Source organism: Chelonia mydas, chromosome 1 (genome assembly GCF_015237465.2).
Source record: "Chelonia mydas isolate rCheMyd1 chromosome 1, rCheMyd1.pri.v2, whole genome shotgun sequence".
Classification (NCBI taxonomy): Eukaryota; Metazoa; Chordata; order Testudines; family Cheloniidae; genus Chelonia; species Chelonia mydas.
Genome location: NC_057849.1, coordinates 78002011 through 78012397, shown reverse-complemented (window position 1 = coordinate 78012397; position 10387 = coordinate 78002011). Strand labels below are relative to the sequence as shown.

General features: G+C 42.7%; 1 long non-coding RNA gene across 1 annotated transcript; it reads right to left on the bottom strand.

The window, feature by feature from the left end:
- Window positions 1-3111: 3111 nt before the first annotated feature.
- Window positions 3112-7636, bottom strand: LOC122462050. The gene is made up of 3 exons (XR_006284385.1): window positions 6651-7636; window positions 4692-4800; window positions 3112-3268 (listed from the first exon to the last, which is right to left on the bottom strand). It is a non-coding gene; the product is annotated as an uncharacterized LOC122462050 (long non-coding RNA).
- Window positions 7637-10387: the final 2751 nt, after the last annotated feature.

The window sequence follows — 10387 nt, the reverse complement described above, 5'->3', positions numbered from 1 at the left end:
GCACGCTCCATGCTGATACTGAAGCACTCGGCGCCGAGTCTGAACGACCTAGCTCAGATGGAGGTCTCCAGGCCACCTCCGTGAGTAGAAACTTTAGCTTGGCTTCATTATCTTTCCTTGTACAAGGCTCAAAGTCCCTGAAAATTTGGCAAAGCTCTGATATGAGCTATCCTGAGGCACTTCAAGTAACTTGAGTGTGGGTCGCTCAGGGGCCTAGCATTATTGCAGGAAATGCAGGCCTTGAAGCCCAGTGCCAGAGTCATCCCTCAACTCTGGGAATGGAATAAAACCCTCAGATGGGGTAAAAACCTAGCTAACTAAACTATTTATAATAAAATAGAAAACACAGTCCACTGAGAGTGCTTGCAGTTGCAAGAGCAAGAAGATCAGTTCCAGCGACTCTCATGGGGGGTTAAGAAGGAACTGAGGGGAGCTTGGGGTCAGCCGGGCCCTTTATACCAGCGGGCTATGGGTTGAGAACCGCTGGTATAAATGGATATCTTGTTTCATTGCACTGATATCAAGGTGAAATATATGTTATGCAAAGAACAAGTTCCAGCTGAGTTAGGCTTATTGCAACTGACTTGACTCCTCACATGCCTACCACCATAACATTTCTGATGACTCCCTTTGCTGTGCTAGCAATGTCAGCCATCGAGCTTAGAATTTTCACCCCCTACCAAAAGGTATAAAATAAGGAAGTTAAAAGTGTAGATTTCTCAGGCCTGGTTTATTTAGCAGAAGGAAACAAAATCCTTTGGTTCCATGGTGATTCTAGCTGGCTGCATGTGCTCTTACCCTCGATAATTCTTAAGGGCTGCACTCCAGTAACAGGAGAACTATATGTTAAAAATATCTGTGCACATCTTTTATAAGGCCAGTTTAGTTACAGAAATTCCTAAATGTGCACACATATGCAGTGGGTACACTTAAAAAGTTCACAGCAGTTCCAGATTACTGATTCTAGTGGTATTCTCCATTGTTAGTGTAAAGGAGACCTTTGAAGTATCTAAAAACTGAATTCACTTTTAAGGGTCTGAAAGACTCCCATTAACATCAGTGGTATTTGGATCAGACCAAAAGTTTGCTCGTTGTATTTACGTGTGCATACAAAGCCTGACGGTCTGGGCTTATGTAAAATATGGGCACAGTTTGGTAATGGCAGAGGCACCCAAGTGCGTTCTGAGACACAGCAGGGAGAATTATAAGAGATTCACCACTCTTCCCACAGTTCCTCTAGCTTCCTGGATTTATCCCACATTCTAGTATGAAAATTGGTAGGAATGCAGCAGGCCTGGGAGCAGTGCCAGTACCCTGGGGTACCCATCCATATGATAGACAACAATTGATCTAGTACAGCACAGTACATGGCACAAATGCAAGGAAGCTTGTAATAGTGCAGCCGCAACAGTGTGAATATATACAATTGGAATAACGTAAATTGGTTTAACTATACTGACTTATTTACGTTTGAAAACTCCATCTAATGAGTGGTTGTTGGTTTTTTAGGTTTCTACCACATTTATACAAAACTAAACTTAGATAGGTGAATACAGAGTATTTCTTTCTGATAATGCCCAACTACAGAAGCTTTATTCTTCCTTTGTTTTTGCATGGATCCAATGATTCTACAGTTCTATACAAAGAATCATTTTTGTGAGCACTAAGGAGAGATATGGAGAAATTTATAGCAGAAATGTAGGAACATACATGTTTTTCTTCTTCATCAGATTTCTTTTGTCTGAAGAAAAAGAAACAGTAAATTAAGTTTGATTTTCATGGAATTTTCATGCATGTTTATCATAACACAGATTAGGAAATGCCTTTTGGTTGTCCTTTAGAACAGTTATTCAATTTTGCATTTATTTTTGTTCTCAATATATTTCTATTTCTTTCATGAATATGGGCTCCCACAAGTTGCCAAAATACTTCCCATAAATGTCCAGGGATATTAAGCAAAGATTTTATGGCTAAGATGACAAAGTATTTACTTTATATATACAATTGGATATTAGATAAAATGATTTCAAATGCCACACAAGTTGTAGTTTTATTACATTCTTCTTTTTTACTCTTATTGTCTAAATTATCAATATAGTGTCAACATTCTGTTATGTAATTGATGAAAAACAATCTGCATTTTTAAACATAAATGTTTCGGAATCTTGATAAAGGAAAACATCGTATAATGTATGAAATGATTATCAGGACATTTGTATGGTGATTTACCTGTCTGACTGAGGCTTCACTGTGAAAACTAAACAAAAAACGGTACACGCTTACCTGAATTTCCTTCTCTAGATGTTTCAGAAGCACAAATACTTCTTTTGTGTCACACACCAAGGTGTAGCCAGTGCAACCTAGGGATCAGAGCAGGAGTCTGACCTAGTGGTCAGAGCAGAATCAGAGGCACGGTCAGGAGGCAAGCCTGTGATCTAGAACCAGAAACCAGAACAGAACCAAAGGGCAGAATTGGAGTTATGGTCAGGAGACAAGACAGTGGTCAGACCCATAAGTCTGGAATCAGAAGTAGGCAGGAACTAGGGCTGAAGCAGAGCTTGCCAGGGTTGAAGCAAGGGCTGGGCAGGAAGCAGGTCTGAAGGTGTGGAATGCATTGAGCAGCCACTGCGCTGGTGTTGCTACAAAAAATAAATGGTGATCTGTTGGCTCTTCTGACCCATTAGGAAGCACAATAAAAGACACACACCTGGGCCATGTCAGCTGGCTCGGAATCAGGCTTTGAGGCTATCCAATTGCAGTGTAAGGGCTCAGACTGGGCCTTGGGCTCTGGGGCTCTGCGAAGGGGAAGGGTTCTATCCTGACCCTGAATGTCTATACTGCAGTTTTATAGCCCTGCAGCCTGAGTCAGCTGGCATGGACCAGCTCTGGGTGTTTTAATGCATTGAAAACATAGTGAGGGTTTATAACACTCAGATGAGCTCATTGGTTTGCTCGGCAACCGAGCCCAGAGGCAGCTGCATTCCTGACATCTTGATGAAGAGAAGTGTCATCAAACTTTGTTCCCCTTTTCAAACCAGATCCTCTGCTTTATCTCTTTTATCTATAATTTTAGTATCATCTCAGACATTCAACTCACTTTTTTCTCTTCTCACATCTCTTCCATCTATAAATTTGCCTGTTACCACCCCTGCAACTCTGTAAGCCATTTCATCAACTCTAACCGTGCTGGAATCCTCTTCCAGTACTTCATCTCATCTTGCCTTGAATATTGCAGCTCCTTTCCCTGTGGCCTCTGCAGCTGTCAGCTCTCCACAAAAGAAGAAAAGAAATAGTTCTGCCTCAGTGACACAACACGTGAGCATCATAAACAGTGGGGAGTTGGGTGGGCACAATCCATCACTCAGTAAGGCAAGTAACTACACAACTTAAGAGTTTGTTTTATTGTATTGTTAAAGTAAAAAAGCTGCTATGAACTATCAAAGATCAACAACATAGATTTCAGCACCATTATTATACATATTAACACCTAGTCTAGGAAAACACTGCAGGAAATGGCTACATGAACATCATACATAGCACACAATGAAACAGATCTGCCCATGTTTGGATTAGGAACTATAGAAATCTGGATTGATGATGCCAATTCAAGCCAGCAAACCTCTCATGTAATATGTGACTCAGATACCATGTCATTTCTTAGGTATTCAATACTACAGTGATGAGCATGAGATGGATAGGCATATAGATCAAATGGCTGCAGCTGACCTATGTTACAATGTTCTCTTTCACCTATTTATCTCTAGAACCATAATGGCCTGGTTTTTCAGAAATGCTGAGCAACCAAAACGCCGTTAGAAGTCAATGGGAGCTGTCAGTGCTAAGCAACACTGAAAATTATGCTCTTTGGCTTTAGCTTTTTTCTTTAGCTCCGTGGAGTAAATGAGTGTGATTTGAGGAACGCTTAAGGCACCCTGCTCAAATCTTTGGTATGGACAAATATTGGATTGCATGTTTACACTCTGGGGACTGTTTGAGACTATCAGCATTGTCCAGACTAGCCTCTCCAAAACAAATGTCACAAAACCTGCAATACTGTGTGTAAAAGGGTTTGAGAGTGACAGAACACAATGAATGAAACCGCAGGATTATTTGGAGCATCAATTTTGAATGTGGTTTACCACCAAATCTCTGAGCACTTGATTTACTGTGTCAGTCAAGAATACAATGGAATATGGCAGTACAGAGTAGTGGCACACTCTGTATGATTCACACTGATTAGGCTTGTTCACTACGTGTTTTCTGTCTGACAACAATGGTATTGAAAATATATAAGGGGCAGCAAATAATTTCTGTGGATGCTTCCCATTCCACAAAGCCCAGAATATTCTGAACTAACTCCAGGCAAACAGGAGCTTGCCAAAACATTAGTTCAAGCAGGTGGTTCCAATTCATAGGACTTCTACCTTCTCTGTGCTTGAGAGGTTCCTGGAACAACAAAAAGCTTCATATGCCTATGTTGGCAAGTGTAAGATTTGAAAGGCAGCTATTATCCTCTCCTCCACCCACTGGAATCTTCTTGCCAGATTAGTTAGCACCAGAACTATTAGTTAGCATTTGAACTGGCCACCTGGGAAGGCTGCTATAATAATGCAACTATAAACCATGTGCTGCCACTTATCTTAGTGCCTCTTACTGGGAAAGGAAAAAAATGAATTTGAAGAATTTCTTACCTGCTAATTTGGTTTCTCCACATGTCTTATTATATCCACCCATCCAAGTACAACTTTTCTTTCCAGCCGATGGACACAGGAAAAGTGTAAAGCGTGTGTGATGTCACACCTGCTATGAAGAGGGGTGCCCAAGGGATTAGATTCAGTTCCAAACTTCTTATGTTTTCCTAGCTCTCCACTTTTAAAATAATATTATTTAATCCCCTAACTCCCTCTTGCTCCTGTCTTGTGTTACCTAGCTGTATCAAAAACGTTTCAGACAAATCATCACCTGGGACATTAGAACCCAGTCCTGAAGCACAATTCAACCCAGTCGGTTTTCTTCTCCCTTCTCGCTGTTTGATTTTATTTTTGTTTTATTATGGCAAATCTTAACCATAGAAAATAACAAATATATAATTACAGAAAGCTGACAAGTTAAAACTCATTTTTTTCCACACATAATATTCCATCTCTTAAATACAGCGTGGCTACAACTGAAATACTTGACTCCCACTGTAAAATCCAGCTCCAGTACTTACTTGCTATGGGTGTAACAACTCCCTGACCAGATACATACAAGCACAAGCGGTGATCAGTAGAAACTGAACCTACCACTGTCAGCACCAAAGCACAGCTATCTACCGTTTGAGGTGAAAAATAATTCTATCACGAGACTCTTATCCCTTATATGGACCAGCCACTCGAGGACCTTAACAAACCTGTTCCATAGATACCCTAATGCAGGGGTGAGCAAACTTTTTGGCCCAAGGGCCACATCTGGGTGGGGAAATTGCATGCAGGGCCATGAACGTAGGGCTGGGACAGGGGGTTGGGATGCAGGATGGAGTGCGGAGTGTGGGAGGGGGTGCGGTGTGCAGGAAGGGGCCCAGGGCAAAGGGTTGGGGCACAGGAGGGGTGCGGGGTGTACAAGCGGGCTCAGGGCAGGGGGTTGAGGTGCAGGAGGGATGCGGGCTGCAGCAGGGGGCTCAAGTCAGGGGTTAGTGGGCTCAGGGAAGGGGGTTGGGGTGCAGCAGGGGGCTCAAGGCAGGGCATTGGGGTGCAGGAGGGGGTGCGGGATGCAGGAGGGGGGTTGGGGTGTGGGGTGCTGGAAAGGGCTTAGGGCAGGGGGTTGAGGTGCAGAAGGGGTGTGGGAGCGGTGTGGCAGGGGGCTGGGGTGCAGGAGAGGTTCGGGGTGTGGGTTCTGACCCAGCGCCAATTACCTGGAGCGGCTCTGGGGTGGCAGTGGCGCGCAACGGGGCTAAGACAGTCTCCCTGCCTGCTCTGGCCCCGCGCCACTCCCGGAAGCAGCTGGCACCTCATCCCTGCGGCTCCTGGGGGAGCAGAGGGCTCTGTGCACTGTCCTCACCTGCAGGTACCTCTCCTGAAGCTCCCACTGGCCGCAGTTCCCTGTTCCCGTCCACTGGGAGCTGCGGGGGTGGAGGGGGTGCCTGCAGGCGAGGACAGTGCACAGGGCCCTCTGCCCTCCCTCCCGCAGGGGCCGCAGGGACTTGGTGCCAGCCGCTTCCAGCAGTGGCACGGAACCCACGGCACCACAGGGCAGGCAATCCCACAGGCCAGATCCAAAGCCCTGACAGGCCAGGTCCGGCCCAGGGGCTGTCGTTTGCCCACCCCTGCCCTAATGGTTTTACAAAATCACTATAGACCTATCATATATTTATGTCATTCCTGGATGTATACTCTTGGGCTACACTGGCAATAATGCCATGACATCAGACAGTCAGGAATGAATGCTCGAAAGGAGTTTGAATTGTTCAATTGCCATTGAAATCAGTTGAATTTAGGAGCCTAAATAGAAGTTAGGAACCTAACTCCATTTGAGCATTCAGCCCTCAGTGTCTTTCCCTGTCAGTCCTGGAATTAGTGGTTGCATTGCTTGTACTTCTACGAGTGATTGTATTCAAATAATAGCTGCCAACTCACTCAGTGGAAGTCTGGTTAGCATGCGACTTGACTTACCTCTTTAGGCCCACTACTCAGAAGTGGCTGAAGCCTGCGGAGAGAGACAGATTGTTCCTTGTTTCCAACATACTCTTGATTGTTGAAAGACCGTTTCAGAAAATGGTTTGCAGATGTTAGAATTACAGCCTTTTGCCTCCACCTTTGTTCCATGCTTTCGTAAAATTAGGTATTCTGGGCCACATTCTTCTCTCCGTTACACCAGTGCAAATCCAGGGAAGCTTAATAGGCATTGCTGGAATTACTCCAGATTTAAACTGGCAAAGTTGAGCTCAGAATCTAGCCTTTTGTGTTTAAATTACTGTAACTCAGGATGAAAAATGAAAAGATTCATAAAATATTATCCAGATGATCTGCGCTGATATAAATCTGAAATGCTCCAATTTAGGAACATTACCAAATAATTTAATTATTGCCCTTCTACTTCACCTATTTCTCTTTTGTTGCTTTGTAACTCCCACATCCGCTTGGTTATTTTAGTCAGTGCCAGAAAATTACTGTGACCTTCTTTATCTGAACTCTCGTCAGAGGCTGCCTAGTTTTCTCCAGGTTGGGTTTTTTTTTTTTTTTGGCCTTCTCCATCTCCCCTCAAACCAGGAAAATAGCTCTTGAAAGCAGAACAGTTACTATAGCAACCTCCTGGCAGCTTCCTCACAGTGTGTCTCAGACTGAGCAACAGTGTTGATTCCTGAGCCTGGGTGGGAGGGGGTGGGGCTCTGAGGAGGTAAAGGAAGGTTACTGTGCACTTATTTAATATGCAAAACCACTTACTGCAGTGCTGGATGAGCAGTGAATAAGTGCAAACAAAGCTATGCTTGATCTGCTAACATGGACTTTACACACAAGTTGCTCTGTCCAGGGATGCAAATGGTTGGCGCAATGAGATATTTTGCAATAAGACTGCAGGAGACACAAGAAGTAATACTGAGTGCATTCAGTAGTACAACTATATTTTTGTAATTGCCTATTGACACTATGGAGAGAAAGAAATAGGGCAGTTAAATCCAGATTTCTATCTTTCTATCTTTGTTCTGTTCAAAGGAACATACAGCACTGAATCACAGTGACAGCGTTTGCCCAGAAGACTCAACACCCTGAAGTTCAAGTTTGCATCAATTAAACTTCATGTATGACAAACCAATATGTTCTGATGTGAATGAGTGTAATGTATAATGTGGCTTGTATTTATACAAATCATAAGGCTCAGTAAGCATCTTTCACTGAACAAAGGGACAGAAACATGGTGCAAACAATGAAATCCACTTCCTGGGGCCTGGTCAGGTTGGAAATTGATTCCGCAGAGAACAGGGGTCTGTGTGTTGACAGCATTCACCTGCCTTGGAAATGAGAAGGCCATTTACCCTGGGGACGAAAGGATAACCAACCTCTTGCATAATTGCCATTAGCTTTGCACTGCAAAGAGACTTATCTGAAAGTCTGCAGGAAATGAACTCTGTCCTCACCGGCAGGTGTCACTGGCGATTTAGGGCATTGCATACCTTCTGGGCTTAGAGGACACAATTCAAAAGAAAGCTAAAATAAGAGTATTAACAATACTGAATTTAAAAATAAGTTGTTGGGAAGGGTTTCTTCGGTGGGTGGCCAGAAGCCAAACTGTTCTAGTGAATGCTTCTTGCTAACTGGGAAAAGCTGGCTCAGTTAATTTATACTGGCCCTTTCCCCCAAGCCTGAAGAGAAGTGTGCAAAATATTGTAGGTCTGGAGAAGCCTCAGAGCTATCAGAGACATGAAAGACATATTGAGCCCCTCCCTTCCAAAAAAAAATGGGGGGAGAAATATACAGAGGCAAGGGGGAATCATGGCAAAATCTCAGTGATTATCTGAGAGATTTCATACAATATTATAATGTTGATTTGGTTGATACAGCTGCACTCTAAGGAAATCAAACCATGGGTAGATAGCATTTGCTATACACATTTACTGAACCACCCATTTACTCCACCAATCAATCAGTTCACCTACTCATCCTGTACAGAACATGCAAAGAACAGCTATGCTTAAATTTGTGATGTCAGAACGAGATGTTTGAAAAAGTATAGGGTGTGGGGGCAGCGGCGAGGGGGTGGTATTTCAATGGAGAGATGTCAATATCTGTGTACTGGTTCATCCTCTTTTTCTGGCATGCCTGCTCCATGTTTCCTGTCTTTTTAGTGTTCTCAAAACAATTATTTGCTAGCTGGAAGAGAGATTAAATTGGATTATTGGTTTGTTGATAGAAATGTATCAACATTCTGATTGGTTTTAATAAGCAAAGTAAACTTGTTTGTACTAGTATATATTATACTGTATATAATCATGAAATTGTTACAGTGAAAAAATATAAATGTTGCTTTGACTTGTTCAGTGCTTTGATGTTTTATCCAAGTATTAAGGTCCTGAGTCCTATTCCCCTGGGGCAAATATGTGGTTTAGCTGACAGCCCTGAGTTCTGTATGTTTACAGCACACAGATTTGTTTCAGATTGGGTGCGATGTAAATATAGTCTGTGTCTTTGACGAGGGTTATTTGTTCCATACAGGGGAAGGTAGTCTGCAAGTTCTTTAAAAATGTTATACTGTCTTAGATGTTTTTAGATTTTTCACTTATATTTCATGATTCCTATTCCTTCAATTATTAAACCCCATAACTGTTGTCTATTGGTATGACTGAATTAATCTAATTTTCCTATGTTCAGCTCTGAGAAAATGATTGAAATCAGGCTTATCCCCGCCATGAATCTGCAAGCACCTTTAGAACACAGTTAGTAATATATTAACATGGAGAAGGGAAGTGGCTCCAAGTAATAGATACACACTGACTGCATGTGATACTTGGCACTGGGGAACACAGGATTAAAAGTAGTGGGACCAAAACGGTATTTTAATTTCTCACTACCTGCCTAAGTGTGTAGAATCTTCATACTGAATTCTCTAATAAGCTGTCAGCTTTGAAGATAAATATTGAATCAGGATTGGTAAGGGAGGATGCACTGTTCACAGAACAGCACTTTCAACACTTTGTTATGAAGCTGCACACAGAGGAGCTTTTGAGATGGTTGCCATTAGAAACTGAGCCATGGTCGCTAGGGCTGTGGTCATGCTGCAGTCCCCACCCCCACCTTCCCCTCAACACGCTCCTCCTGCTTAATTGACTGACCTTGCCATGGTTGGCTGAGCTGAACTTTGAGGCTCTGCAGAGTGTTTTACGTTACTGAGCTACAGTGCTGAAGGTGTGAGCATACAGAAGGGTGGTGCCAAGTTATGGGCAGGCGTTTTCCTCAGCTGAAGAGCTGTCCAATCAAACCAATCTTTGTTTGATTTAATATTATCCAGGAGGAACATAACAAATAATAAATCTATATGAAAGAGGGAATGCCTCTTCTGCAGCTGATTTAGATTGGTATACAGCATTTACTTCAGGCTATTGTGAAGAGAATGCTCTGTTGACCTATTTTGACACCCAGACAGGGAGGTGATTACATCAGTCAGAAGCTGACAATTTTTGTCACCAAATTCACACACTATAATTTTAATAGTATGCTTTCTTTGAACCGTCACTTGAGTGTTTTGTATTAGCAATTGTGCTCAACATTAGATATTTTATATAGTATATTAGAGCTCAACAATATGGTGTATTAGCCATCAACATCGTGTTCTTTATGTATGAGAAAATGATTGTGTATGTGAGCCTGATGAAATTTTTCCTGTGAAAGTTTGCATTGTATTGTGATGGTGAGAA